General features: G+C 42.9%; 1 protein-coding gene and 1 long non-coding RNA gene across 13 annotated transcripts in view; both read right to left on the minus strand.

The window, feature by feature from the left end:
• Positions 1–15,112, minus strand: part of LOC140702810 (solute carrier family 9 member C1) — a 288,383-nt gene that overhangs the window by 105,718 nt on the left and 167,553 nt on the right. The gene's annotated exons all lie outside the window — the stretch shown is intronic.
• LOC140702767 (uncharacterized) lies at positions 535–12,320 on the minus strand. The gene is made up of 5 exons (XR_013539327.1): positions 12,163–12,320; positions 8,740–8,840; positions 7,224–7,349; positions 4,479–4,644; positions 535–662 (listed from the first exon to the last, which is right to left on the minus strand). It is a non-coding gene; the product is annotated as an uncharacterized LOC140702767 (long non-coding RNA).

Below are 15,112 nucleotides of genomic sequence, written 5' to 3' on the forward strand. Positions count from 1 at the left end.
CACATGTATGATAGTTTACTTCTGGCAGATTGCAGTCTTCTTTTGGGACTAAAAAAAATCAAGCCTAAAACTAGAGTTTTATTGAACTCAATGGAGCCTACCGTACTTCTATGAGGATATGCATAGTACGGTGTTTTTTTTTACGTGTTAGCAAAACCACAGAGTCACATTGATTTGTTCTGGAGATACTTATGGTACCCAATCACCAGGCTGAACTATTTTAAGTGGAAACGAAGGACACCCACTCTACTGGGTTTCTGATTAAAGCATAAACTTCCACAATGTCTCCAGGTTTGGAACGCTTCTACTCTGCGAATACTGGGGATGTCCAGATTGTGGCATGCACGTTGACAAATCAAAGACTCATACATAGGAACTTCTCAGTGTTAGGAAAAAAAATTTCATTACATTATTTCTTCTGCCTTCTCACCTCCCTCCTTAATCTCCTTTATAACATCCCTTCTAACATTTAACAATTAGAGTCGCGACACAGCACAAATTGTATTTTTCTGCAAGAAAAAAATGACAGGAAGCAATAGACTTACATCTTTCCGGATTATTTTGGAACATTAGGTCGGAATAAAATGGAAAAATAATTGTGCTGGCAGCATCATTTAACAAAGATTCACCTCTAATTAGGTTAATAAGTATGTTTGAAATACCTAAGAAATGAAAAAAGAAACATGTCTAATTTGATGCTTGACAAGTGGTTAGACAGTTTAAAGAAGTGTGAATTCCCACAATTTGAATCCAGCTGTATTTTTATCATGTATAACATCATAAACCAGAAAAAAAAAAAGAATAACATCCTGATTTAAAAATTCTTTAGTCTCCTTACACCTACTCTAAAGTTCCCACTGTCTAAAAATTAGATGATACAGTTAGAAGCAAGGCTGTTTTAACATGTAAAATGCATCTTTTTAACATTGAACAAACTTGTTTCACATGCTTTCTACCGCCTTTGCTTAGTCAGAGGAAGAGAAGCACAGCCTTTGTTTGTAAGTCCGATGGTGGAGATGTGGAGCTTTGCGAGAACTGCATGTCTGGAAGAGGAAATCTGCAATATTAGGAAATGTACTCTTTTTTGAAAATAAATATGCAGTTTGGCTTTCATTATATCCTTCAGCTGATATAAACTCTGTGGGAAAATGTAGATATACTTTCCCTGCCACACGCAAACATTACGTCATGTAGAACTAACCCATTTTTAATTCAAAGAGCCATTCAGTTTCACAGAACTGCGAAGCTCCGTCAAATGACAGGCAATTCTTCTCCCCACTTATTTCCGAGGCAAAGAAGTTTTGATTCATTTCCTTCTCCTTGTTTACTTCACCGTCCTTCTCTTCCTCTCTCTCTCTTGTCAGCCTTCTGGCCTCCGTGGCCTCGGTTCTCCTCTTCTACGCCAAAGGCTTAAGCACCAGCGGTTCACCTGGGAGTCACCCCTCCACAGTCTCCTGCACCCCACCAGGACAGGAAAAGAATTCAGGGATGAAAAAACTTGCAAGTTTTCTGATGTTTAGTTGACCAGATACAGTCCACCTGCGGATACTGGATTTTATTTTGCTGTGCTTCAAAGTGTCTCCTTTCCTGCTGTGGGTGTGCTAAACCGACACCTAGAGTTTTGCTCTTTAAGTGGGGGTCAGAGCCAGAGACAACTGGAGTGCGCGAGGCATTCAAAACAGCTGTATTCCACCGGTGGAGATACAGCCGGTGCAAAGACCGGGATGCACACCAATAGGCTATTTCAGGTGGCTTTTATACCCTTTTTAGACAGAAAGGCGGCAGATGACAACTAACTCTACCAGTCCACACGTTACAGGTATTCCTCTCTTCCTCAAGCAACAGGCTACACTCAAATGGTCTCCTTGCAAGGCAGATCCATCCTTTGTGGGCTTCAAGAAACAGAGGAAGTGTTTTCACAATAAATAGTGCAAGACCCTACCCTTGGGAAATGGCATTCTGAATAAGACCTCCGGTGATAACAACTCTGTGGCAAGCTTGGCGAGGTTAGCCGGCCTCTAGATAGGTCTGGCTAAGTGAGAGATTGTGCGGCAAGGCCAATGAAACTCAGAGAAATACCCTTCATTAAAGGAGCATTAAATATTAAAATGTCCCCAACCTTTCCCTTTCGGAACTGCTCTCGAAAATGCCACATTTAGCTGTAAAGGCCACAAGCGAACTTTTGTGAAAGAAAACGTTCTACTACTGAAGAGGGGCTGCGCAAGAGATTCTGAAGTAAGTAAAAAAATAATCCATCCAGTTTTAACGGGTGATGTAGCCGTGCATCTAAAATGTAATCCTCAGCTTTGTTTACAAAAGTCTGGTTATTTCTTTGCCCTTCTGTTGAATGCCTCCAGAGAAACCGACTTGTTTCACCTAAAGCTACTTGCAGAAACCAATTGCTTTGCTCTTTTGGTTGTTGTGGGTTTTTTGGGCTCTTTGGCCGTGTTCTGAAAGTTGTTCTTCCTGACGTTTCGCCAGTCTCTGTTGGACAGGGTTCCTACTCCAGTCCTCTGAAGATGCCGGCCACAGAGACTGGCGAAACGTCAGGAAGAACAACTTTCAGAACACGGCCAAAGAGCCCGAAAAACCCACAACAACCATTAGATCCTGGCCGTGAAAGCCTTCGCGAACACATTGCTATGATCTTTGTTTCTCCAGAGGAGAACCAGCATCTTGTCTTCTTCTCAGTGGGCTTTGCAACAGTTGTGTGCTATCTGCATGACTGACTCATTCAAATCCATACTGTCTATCTTGAAACTGAGTTCAGTGAGAGACCTTAATGGCTTGAAACAGGTAAACTATTTTCCATCCTATTTTACTTTCTGTAATATTTTGCCACCTCTACTTTAAAAGAGTTCTGCAGAAAATTGTGGGCTTTCACATTTGTGAACTTCCAATTGTTAACGAACAAAAAAAATTGCTTACCTATAGATTTTGTCATTAATATTATCTTTTTTTTCTTTGCCACCTATCAATAGCCCATCTCCACTTGGTAATAAAACTGACCTGAAGAATTAAAATAGTTTCCCCAAAGTTCACGACACCAGTGTTTTTAAAATTGCAATTAATTCTACAATTGTAAACATTTTGTAAATTTGGAGCTCATTTTCCAGATTTTCCCATAATATTAAATTAATAGTTCAGTTGCAGGCATTTTAGGGAAATCATCCAAGATCTCAAAATCATTTAAAAGAATGATCAGCTTGTTGCAGATTGAAGAACAAATTGTGACTTTTTTTGGTCATAGAATAAATTTGCTTAATCTTCTGCTTGTGTATTCATCTCCTTTGTCCTCTTCCTCTTCTGTGATGAATGACAGGCAAGAGAAATTCTAGCCCTGATTTGCAACACACTGCAGCTTCCTGATTTTCACACTGCAGCTTCCTGGTTTTCTCCAAATATAAAAAACTGATTTCGACAGACCTCTGATCTTAACTTGTACAAGCTGTCAAAGTTTATTTTCCCAGTTTCTGGAAAAACATGGATCCATTCTTTAATGCAATATCCCAAGTACTTGATGAGGACACCCAAATACAGCCCTAAAATTAGGCATATTTTGCTCCTCTGTGTTTCGAGAAGAACGCTGGTTTCAGGGCCAACTACACTACATTTCCCACAAAATAAAATCAAGGTTAGAGCTAGACCTCGACATTTGAGCTGCACTGTTCCCAGCTGTCCTTCCTGTGATCCCGAAGGGTTTTCCCCACAAAAATCTAGAGCCAGTTCAGAAATGAGCAGAGTCACACACCCTGCGTAGGTGCGCTGACAGTCTGCTTCCCCGTACAGGGAAAATATGCCTGAAAGCTAAGTAAGTATGAAATCTGATTTGATGAGTGACATTGTATTCATTTGATTGTTCTTTATAAAACCATCAGTTAGTTATTTGGAAACACCCACAACAGTTACCCCACATGGCTGGTTACAACTAGAGATGGGGGTTTTTGTATACGAATAGGAATCCCCCCACACACAGGTGGACATAATGAGGAGTGAACCCAATGGGGCTGGACGGTCCACTCACTGATCCGCAGCAGGCACTGGGGGGCCTTCCAATGGCTCCGGAGATTGCGTATGGCGAGCCACTCTCCGATCCAGCAGAGAGGCTTGTCGTCCTGCCTCCTGCCAGGAGTGGCGAGCTGATTGCGATCTCCGGAGCCATGGGAAGGATCCACAGCACCCGCAGCAGGATCAGAACTGTTCGTGGACCAACCGGCCCCATGGGGCTGGACCCTCGTCATGTCCACCACCAGTGCGGGGGTATTCATGTTCGTATACAAATACCTCCATTTCTAGTTAAAACCAATATTGTATAGTTGGAGCAAATAGAAAATGAAGGCTCTTAATCTCTTGTGAAATCACTCCCGGCTGGTTCTGGGGGGAAAGGAATGGACCTCTGTGGCAGCTGCAGTGCTGCTCTTCATACTTGTGTCCCCAGGGATGCACATCTCTTTAGAAAAGCAATTTCTCTTACTTACCAACATTTTTTACTGAAGCCACAGAGAGCAAAGGGTCTGTCGTGCTAAGAATAATGGCAAATAACATGCTGTCGTCCCAGGACCAGCTATGTGCATTAATTTTATATGATAACAATCCTATGCAAGCAGAATTCATTAAAAATCCGAGAACAGCAAGAATAAACACCTGTAAATACAATACATATATATACAGTATTGGAATTAAAATGTACACAGATCATTTACAGTATCTCAGAATTATTTACTACATCCATTTATATTAAATGAAGGGAGGCAGGATTGAAGTTTTAATGTCATAGGAGTATGAATGTTAAGAAACTCAAAATGACTGAAAGTTTGGGAATGTAAGAATTACAGTGGGGTCTCTACTTAAGAACTTAATCCGTATTGGAAGGTGGTTCTCAAGTGGGAAAGTTCTTATGTAGAATATGCATTTCCCATAGGAATGCATTGAAAACCATTTAATCCGTATCTGCTCTTTTCCGTCCATAGAAACTAATGGGAAGCTGCTATTCCGCCTTCTGCCACTAGAGGGGGATATTTTTTTCTTTTTTTTCCCCTTAGGTCAGGGAACAGTGTTCAAAGCACTTCTGACGAAGCTAATTTTGAAGCAATGGACTGAAAACCAATTAATCCGTTCTGGCTGTTTTTTTTTTATGTAGAGGTGCGTTCGTACATTGAAGCATTAGTTCCCATACGAACTAATGCAAAGCTGGTTAATATGTACTCTACCACTAGGGGGAGAACTTTTTTTAACCTAAGATGACCTACGGTTAAAAAAAGAGCAGGAAAGTTTTTTTTTCCTGTTCTTATCTGGATTTTTGTACTCAAGAAGAAGCAAAATTTAGCAAATGGAGCTGTTCTTAAGTGGAATTGTTCTTAAGTAGGGATGTTCTTAAGTAGAGACCCCACTGTATGTATTTATACCAATCAACCCGTTTACACACATTAGGGAGGTTTCCCCTTCACCCTTGTCTGACTGCAATTTCACAACAGTTCATGAACACATACAAGACAACTCACTCACCTCCCATAACCCCTTGAATGGTTCTACACCTGAGTAAAGCTCAGTTTGGGACAGTGCTATAGCCCGGTTAACGTCCTGACGGCACCCAACTCTATCCCCTCAGCATATGTTCCACTAGGCACAGCTCCTGCCTATTTGCTCAGTTCCCACACATCAGAGACAAAAAGCACAACCCACAGTAGAATCAGGGGTGAAAGAAGCACCTCCATCAGAACAGGAGAGTGGGCAAGGATGGCCCTATAGCTCAGGCACGGGGGACTCCCACCAAACATTCATTGCAGATAATCAATACATTCTTGTCAAATATACAGCCTGCTCACAGGGGTCCCGAGCAAGTCCTCCGTTCTAGTGGCTGCACTTCCTTCTTCCTGAGCTGTAGAGGATGCTCGTAATGCTCTGAGCAAGAGTGGATGCTCAGGATGTTCCCTGAAGCCATCCAACAGTCTGGCAGCAGGCATTGAAAGCATGTGGACCTTCCACAACCCTTCGGCTTCAGGTTGCACATGGACATATTTGTCCCACAAGGCTGTGAAGGACTTCAGAAGCATTTTAGTTTGTGAAATGAGAAGCCCGCAGCCCAATTTCCTGGTTTCATTTTTAAAGATATTGGCTGAAATCCTGTTGCACACTTACACAAAAGGCATGACTTTTTAAAGTGAATTCCTGCACGCTAAGAAATCTCTGTGGACATTTATCTAGTGCATGTTGAGATACACGACTTTACTTAGCTCAAAATGCTTCAAAGAGATAAAAACAGTCAAAAGCATCCAATATATTACTCAAAAATATGATGATTTAAAGAGGAAGAAAAAGGTTAAACAGAGATTAAATTAACTAAAGATGGTTCCCAAAACAAGACGTATGGCTCCTTGGCCAATCATTTTAAAATGGTGCATCCATTCAAGTCCTGCAATGGCTATTTATTTGACAATATTGTAAACAAATCTAATCTTCCAAAATATATAAAAGAAATACTTCCCTAATCAACCTATTATGCCCAAGGATCCGCATTAATCCAGTACAAAATTAAAAGCCTTTTCACAGCAGCTACACACTGGGTCAACATTTTCACTTTCTTTTGTGGAAAACAAAAACTTTGTAATAAATAGAAAGTAAGTGACCGAAAGGAATAATGAGGAGAAGACACTGCTGAAAGAACTGTATTATTATACAAAAGGCTTCTAGGCTAAGCTCTACAGTATGTATCGTTTGTAGATAGAGATTTAGGCATATGTGTGTATATATATGTCTATGTATGGATATGTGTATATATATTTTAAAAATGAAAAAAAAAACATTTTCACTTTCTGATAGCTTTCTCAGTAATCCTTAGTAATTTATGTTACATATCACATATAATGGAAACTTCAACTGTTTGGAACTCCCCACCTATTAATCTCAGTTTACTTCTCAGCCACTTGTTGCATATTGATTTATTCCAACAGGATTCCTCAAATTTATTTATATAATTTTAACAATAATGCAGAACCAATGGGGGAATGACTTTGGAGGAGATTTTGGAGGAGAAACAGCTGGTACTTAAGCACATCTGCAGTCTGCACCCCTTCTCCTCCTCCTCGGATTATCCCCTCCTGAAGCCCCTGTTGTTCCTCAAAAGGACTGCTCTGACGACACACATTTCTGGACAATCCGGTCCTTATCCTCATGTGTGAGGACAGTAAACTTCTAAATAAGAAACCGGACATTATACAACTTACCTGACAAAATGATTTTTTGAATACATGAAAATCCGTTTGAAATGCCGCTGTAAATATTATTACTGGTGTAAACAGATGGAAAAACAATTCTGTATCAATCTCAGAAAAGGTCTTCACCATAGGTAACTGACAATATAAATGAAAAGAAGATATCATTAGCTGAGAATGATTTATTTATAAAATATAGATAAGATATTACATACTTCCCTCCTTCTGCCCCACAGAATTGAGGCCTCTATTTATTTATATTCTATACCAGAGAGAAGGTAGATTGGTGTTGCTTTTCTAGAGCAGCTTAGGGTGCTTTTTGATAGAGCAACAAACACATAAACATTTGAAGCAACGAAAGCATTAAAAATACTTAAAACCTGACACTTTTGATACAGTGGAAGAACTGATCTTAACTCTATTTGGATTTGTACCGGGGAAATCACACTATCTTTCTCTTTTTTTCTCTCCTTTCTTTTTTCTTCTCTTTCCCAGAAGAGAACCGACTTTCCCAAAGCCAGTTCTGAAATCCAGATCACATCCTCCTCCCAATTGGATAAGCAGCGCCCTTGGATCCGGCTGTCGCCCCGCAAACACCCAGCCGTTTCCCTTCCAAGCCCTGGTAGGCGGCCTTCCCACCGCCTTCTCTTCCCACCTCTCTCTGGAGGATGGAGACGGCTCTGCTGGGGGCCAGAGGGGCTTCCTTCCCTGGGACCCCGAAACCCTCCACAGGCAGGTTAAGGGCACAAAGGACAGGAGACGGATCATTTCTAAGGTGTATTTTAGATCTAAAATTTCCCAGCAGAGCTCTTCACTCTCGAGATGTTGTCCTCGGTACGTAGAATGGCTCCTGAATTCTGAGACATGCTTTTTGCAAGGCGCTTGTGATTCATACTCAAGATTTAGATCTTCCAGAAAATGATCTCTCACTAGATCCCTGGCTTTGGGGAAAGATACACTAAAGTGTTCAAGGTGCCAGATAGTGAAGGATCAATTTGATCTAAACAATGATCCAGAACCTGGGGGGGGGGGAACATATCAAGCCACATTCCTAAGAAGCAGAGGACAAGGAGGCATAGGTCCTCTAGCAAAGAAATCCAGGAATAAATGCTAACAAAGGACAACTTCTGTTTCCTGTTGAATACATTATTAGCTGATCCACCAGCTTATATCTACAAATGTACACAAAGTAATAAGGCAGCTAGCAGGCCAGGTGCAACTGTATCTGTATTTTTCAACTGGAACAACAAAGGGTCAGATTCCAACTGGCACAAGCTTTTGAGGATTGATATGCTATCACGTTATGTACGGCACGAGGGTGGGGATATTCCAGTCCGTCAGTACTTATTGTGCTACGAAATGAAAAATATTTCCTGTTGCTGGAATTTATTTTTGATGCTGCAAGAACACCCTTCGCAAACTACAAACTTCCCAAATTGCAAACTACTATTTTCTATTCATGCGTACAAGAAAATATATATTCTGCTTTCTTTGTTTTCTCCCACTTCATTAAGTGCAGACACAGTACCTGCGACGTCAAACGGGATACTGTTCCAAGTGCGACTCCAATGAAAAATGTGATGATATATGCAGGAGTATTTTTTGGTACAAAAAGTATGTTCACCAGAGCTGAAAGAAAGAAAGGACTGCTAAATAGACATGCAGTAAGTGGAAATTAAGCAACAGGACTCAAAGAGCCAGAAATGGACAACATATCCAATGCAAGTAACCCAGCTGGGCTTTCATGTGCCTGGCAAGGCAGGGGTGGGGGTGGGGAAGCAACCCAATCAGGAACACATGAACCCTCGTTCGATAAACAATATATTATCATCTTCTCATCAGAGCATCCTGATAAGCGGATCAGAAGATGAATAAAAGGACATCTCAGATCATATTGAAGCCCATGTCTTATCATTCCAGAGAATCCTGTCTTGCCTGGGTTCAGTCAATGCTAAAAAGGGATTCTCAAAAATTTCACAGTGATGTGGGCAGAATAGAGATGGGTACTTAGCGCAGTTCGGTGGATCGGGCCCACAGGTGTTGCACAGCTGCTCCAGATCCTGCCCCCCACCTCCTCCTGCAGGCACCCTCTTGGAAGCAACGCTGCAGCCTTTCCTGCTCCACCTCCTTCTCTGGGGGGCGCCTGGGGGAGGAGGCGGGGGGCAGAATCCAGGGTGCTGGCACCACACCGGCGGGTGAGGACCTGCCAGGTGGCACCCAACTGCCGGGACAGCGGGAAGTGCCCGTCTCTAGGGCAGAGCATTGACTCTGGCGAGAAGAGACCCTCCGCACACTCACATCTTCTTCGGCGTCAATCATTAGGGCCGGGAAAGATCGGCAGTAAAACTGCCGTTGATCAAACATTGAAAGAGACTCTCGTGGAATACCAATCAAATAAATTTTGACAAATAGTTTGAGACCAGTTCCTTGAATATGAATGTGCAGGACTACAAAGGGTCAAAGGGGTACTAATTATGTGAAAACAATGCTACAACGAGTTAAAAGGGGTTTGCCAATCTTGATTCAAATCAAGATTTAATTTTTTTTTTTTAATTGGAGGGGGGGTTGGACAATTTAAATCAAATATCTTTTTTTTAGATTAATCATTATTTAATTTGAAGTTTTAAAAACATTGATTTTTAAAAGACTGTTAATTTTTCTCCACGCTGTTTTGTAAGACTGACCTAGAGAAAAGGTTGTGTGGCCCTTACGATTGCCCTAATGCAAAAGCAGGGTGATACCTTTTGAGCCATTTTAAAAAAAATCAAACAAATTGGAAGCTTTCATACAGAAAATTTGGCTTCATCTGGCTGGGCACCATCCCCTTCACGAACGGCACAGATAAGCCTTTATTTGAAGTTTGGGGTGGAACCTTCTAACCCTGCAGCAAGGAATGGCGCTCAAGGCCGCGGACACCCCACCCCAACCCGGGCTGGTGTTTGCAACCCAGGCCTGAACTCACCTCAGGCCAGAACGGAGACCTGCCCTGGATTTTTAGGACTCTGAGCAACAGTTTTTCTGTGGTACCATGAAGCGGTGATGCCCAGCCTGACGAAGGGGAATTTTCCCCATGAACGCTGGCAATTCATTTGATATTTTTAGTGGTTCAATAAAGGGATCACACTATTCTTGCATTTTTATTTTATAAACATCCTGTAGCCGTGGCCTTCTCTTTAGTGACCAGCAATGTGGGTTGGATTTAAATCAGAATTTAAGTTTTTAAAATTGGATTTTTCTTTGACAATTATACTTTAAAAATATTTCTTAAAATTTAAAGCATGACCCTGCCAACCAGCTGCTTCACTTCACAGTGTAGAAAGACACACCTGAAGCTCTTCACAAAGCCCAGACCTGGTCAAAGTGCGGCCCGAGGGCCACATACGGCCCGCGAGCCGCTCCTGTCCGGCCCCTGGACCGCTTTGAACATCAAGACCGTTTATAGCTTTTTGTCTAAAGTTATTCAGTTGCTTATCTTTAACATACCACAAAAACCTCTTTAGTATTTCTGTAGATTAACGAGTTTAAAATAAAAGCAATCATAACATCACTGTTTCATTTTATTTTTAAGTAAAGTTGGTTCGGGCCCTGAACACCGTTCAGATTTTTCATGTAGCCCCCCCCCTAGAAATTAATTGCCCACCCTTCACTAAGCCTAATATTAGCATTTCAACTGCAAAAGAAAGTTGGAATATAAGATCTGAATATTGGCTGAACTTATTTTATTTAGTTCTCTGTTTACAAAATCCTAATGAAAAGAAATTCGGTTTCATCAGATTCAGCATCATGAACTGAAGCAAAACATTTCCCACACTCTTTCAGTGCACTCCGGTAAAATGGGATATCATTTCAAATATAGAACTGATGCTCTTATTTTATGTCCTTGAGGAATAACTATTACACTTCTGGTAGACTACCCAGCACTACCTCTAGCAGTTCTAGAAATAATAAAACCATCAAAAACTCCAAAATATGGTGCCAGGCAAATCCAGAGAAGCCCCAACATGAATTTGCCGAAGACTCTCGGATTAAGAGTTTAGAAAGGCATTTTCCAAGCACAAATGGACAAACAGCAAGACAAATAGCCGCTTTGCCAAAGAGATTCTCATTGGTTAAACAAGCACAGTAGAAAGGATTCCCTTCCCTCCCAATACTGCTGTCTGATTAAATCATCCCATCTCATATCTTATTTTTTAAAAAAAGAAAGAAATCTAGTCACGGTGTTACTTCTAGCTTGGCCTCATGCCACATATTGATGATCCTCAGAGAGAAAGCAGTGAAAGGAAAGGGACCCAATTAGCCTCCACGTCCCTTTGCATACAGGAGCTTTAGGAAAATGTGTAAAGAGATATTTCTGAGATACAAGACGGAAAAGAAAATGCAAGATGCTTGTAAGAAAAGTAAAGTGATGCTGGCCCTCCCATTTAGATGATGAACCTTAACTCCACTGTCCACAGAAGTCGCCTTCTTTGAGTGAGCAACTGAGGCGAAGTCGTCTCCTTCCCAAGATATTCCCTGGCTTGTCTTCTCACGAACATGCAAGCAATACCAGAGGAAATCTGAAAAGCATCTCCTAAAATTTGGACCACCCTCCCCTCAAATGGCTTGCCTTCCAAATTTCAAGCCTTCTCTTTTTGTGTGTGTGTCAGGGGAAGCTCTTTTTTATTCCCTCAAGGATTTCAGGCCTTTCTCTCCTCCACTGAGCAGGGGGTTGGACTGGATGGCCTTAAGAGCCCCTTTCCAACTCCTCTTTGTCTTTGGTCGCTGCTCCCGTGCTGTGCTCTCTCTTCCTCCTGTTTCAAACAGATTTCTACGCAGGGGATTCTTCTGACTTACTTCCTAGGCCTGGGCTTCGGGGACAGAGACCAGTGCTGAAAATTAAAATGGGGAAACAAGAATACACCCAATGGCTAAATTCCATTTACATAAAAAATCAAAGATGAATAAATCCTACCTCCGACCAAGAAGATCACAGACACCACCAATAGGAGGGTGAGGCAGGGTTTCAGCTGGAAGAACCACGCCTGATCCTCACCCACAATTTCAGGAGTCGTGGGAATGGGGGAACCCAGGGGAATTAAATCTATTTTCCTCACGGCCCCCACAGTTAAGGCAGCCATCATCAGAAAGATGACCTTTAAAGGCCTCATGCTGCCTCCTTGCCAGCTCCCTTTTGCTCCAAAAAGCCAGGAGGTAGAAAGACGGCGGCCTTCGCCTTCCAACGGTCCACCTTGACGTTCCAACGGTCCGGCCGTGGTCAGGAGGATGCATCTCCACGGCAACGGACCGGGCCCCCCGCATTCCGAAGGGAAGGTTCTCGCTGGCCTGGGAGGAAGGGGAAGGAGGCAAGGAGTGCAAGACGAGTCATCGGGGGGCAGATGAGGTGAGCCCCCCCCAGGGAAGCCTCTTCGGGGGGATGATTGGAGCTGCTGCCGGCGGAGAAACCGGGAGCGCCCGCTTTTGCTTTGGATTGCATGGCTCCCTTCCTTTCCCTACCAACGGCCGCGAGGGGAGCGGGTTTCGAAGGGCAGGAGGGCCTCCGGCCTGTCCCCATCCACAGCCAGCCCACTCCCTCCCCTCCCCCACCTCTGGGACGGGGCCAAGGGGGGGGGGGGGACAGGGCTTTTGGTGAATGGAAGGGAGGCCAAGAAGAGCCCTCGGCAACGAAGCCCCCCCCCAAGAGGCTTTGCAGGAGGGCAGCAGGGAGAGCCCGCCGTCCAGTCCATTTCTCTCCCAGCTTCTCTGAGGAACGCCACGGAAGCCCCAGGGAACCGGGCAGCCTCAGGGGGGGCGACGGACGCCACCGTCCCTGCGGAGGAGAGATGCCTGGGACGTGGACTGCCAGCTCGGACGTCTCCACTGCAAGCAGGGCCTGCGTGGGTCTCCCCCCCTGCTCCCCCCCAATGCTTTGAGAGGGTGCCTTATATTGTTGTACCCTGTGAGGTGTTCTCCCTTCTGCTACACGGCTTGAATGGGTGGACTTTTCAGCAGGTTACATAAAACAGGCGCAAACATTTAAAGCCTGGACCTACTGCTGAATGGGAAGATTCTTTTAGATTGAGAGGCTGACTGATAAAGAAATATTAAGACGAATGAACAAAATGGATGTGTCTTATGTAACTTTCCGGCCATGCTGTCCTGATACGCAAGGCGCACCTCTTCCTCAGGAAGGTTTTGTGGATGAGGAACTCGAGATAGGAAGAAACTCTTTGTTCTGAGCAGGTGGAGTGGACGTCGAGCCTAACCTACAAAGGGGGAGGATGCTGCAGCCAGCTTTTCCGGCTTCCAAAGAATTGCGATGTATTTGGGGGTCAGTCTAAATGACCTCGTCAATTATGAATTTTTAAAAAAGTATGTGGCAATTGTCAGTCATAAATTTGGGATAAAACCAAAGGCAATACTAATAGTCAAATGGTGGTAAATATATTTCACAGAAAATGAACAATTTAGGAACAAGGAATTTTACATATGAAAACAGTTGCTTATACTCCTGAGTAAAATGGATTAGCAGAGAGAAAACTAAGATATATTTTAGAAATGACAAGATGCATGTTAGCAGATGCTGGATTGCCAAATAAATTTTGCAGTGAAGCTATGGGACAGCAACATATATTCAAAATAAACTGCCAACTAAGCACAATAAAAAAAAACAGTGTATCAGATTTGGCACAGAAAAATTCCATCTGTACGACATACTTAGGAGTTTTTGGAAGTCATGCTTATGCTTATATACCCAAACAGAAAAGACAAGGGTTAGATTGCAGAGCGGAACAAACTATAGTAATTGAATACAATTAATATAAGATATGGATCAAAGGATATAGAGTGATTAATTTGAAAACAGGATAAATCAGTATCCGATATGCAATTTATTTTGATGAACTGAAAAACACGGACCAAAAAAGAATTACGTATACTAGATAATTGTGGAGATCAGTACAATAAACCACTCATAGATATGAATGCTGCTGTGTGATTACTCCACGACGTTGTAGGTTACATATTATTAATAGGCTCAGATTAGACACACGAGGACAAATCGTCCTAATGGAAAAGAGCATCTGCGTCAGTGGAACAGCCTGCCACAAGACATGGGGAGGGCCTCTCATTCCCTTGAGCTGCTTAAGCAGCAGCTGGGAGGGGTTGGACTAAATGACCTCCAGTATCCCACCAAACTTTACGATTCTATCTAATGTATGCAAATTAACATACATGTAGATATGAGCACGGCCTGCTGTTTCCCAAACAGTAACCACTGCTGCCTGCTTGTTGAAGCTCTTGTTACCTCCAGCATGACAAGTTGCCTTCTCTTGGTTTATCTGTTTTATTTATTTATTTAATTTATAGGCCACCTTTCTCTTGATAAAGGGACCCAAGGCGGCTCACAGCTCTGGGTTGTTGCTCTAGGCTGTCAAGTTGCACTCAACGTACAGTAAAGTAGCCCTAACAGAGAGTTAGGGGTATATGAGATGCTGTATTTTGGAGCGGTTTTACTTGTGCCATCTGCCAAGTAAGTTTCAAATCCATGCAGGGATTTGAACACAGATCTCCCGAGTTCTAATCCATCACTCCATCCAGTCCATCAACTCAGTCATCATCCCCTTGGCTCTGAGGGCAAGAAAAGGGCAGCATCCACAAATACAGTGTTCGGCATGTGGGCTGCAGCCTTTCACCCTGACAAACAGGAGAGAGATGGATCAGAATGAGAGGGATGTGTACTACCCTATGCTCAGAGGGACGGTGCTGGAAAATGCAATAAAGCCTCCCTGTCAGGGAATTCCTCCAAGAAGAATGGAAGGTTGGCCTACGTTGAGGACACGGATCTGGTGCCACTAAAACAAGCCTGGAATTAGTGTGTGTTTCTATGTATGCTTTTGGTTGTTTACAAGACTTGAAATTCAAGA

Source organism: Pogona vitticeps, chromosome 15, assembly GCF_051106095.1.
Source record: "Pogona vitticeps strain Pit_001003342236 chromosome 15, PviZW2.1, whole genome shotgun sequence".
NCBI classification, from domain to species: Eukaryota; Metazoa; Chordata; class Lepidosauria; order Squamata; family Agamidae; genus Pogona; species Pogona vitticeps.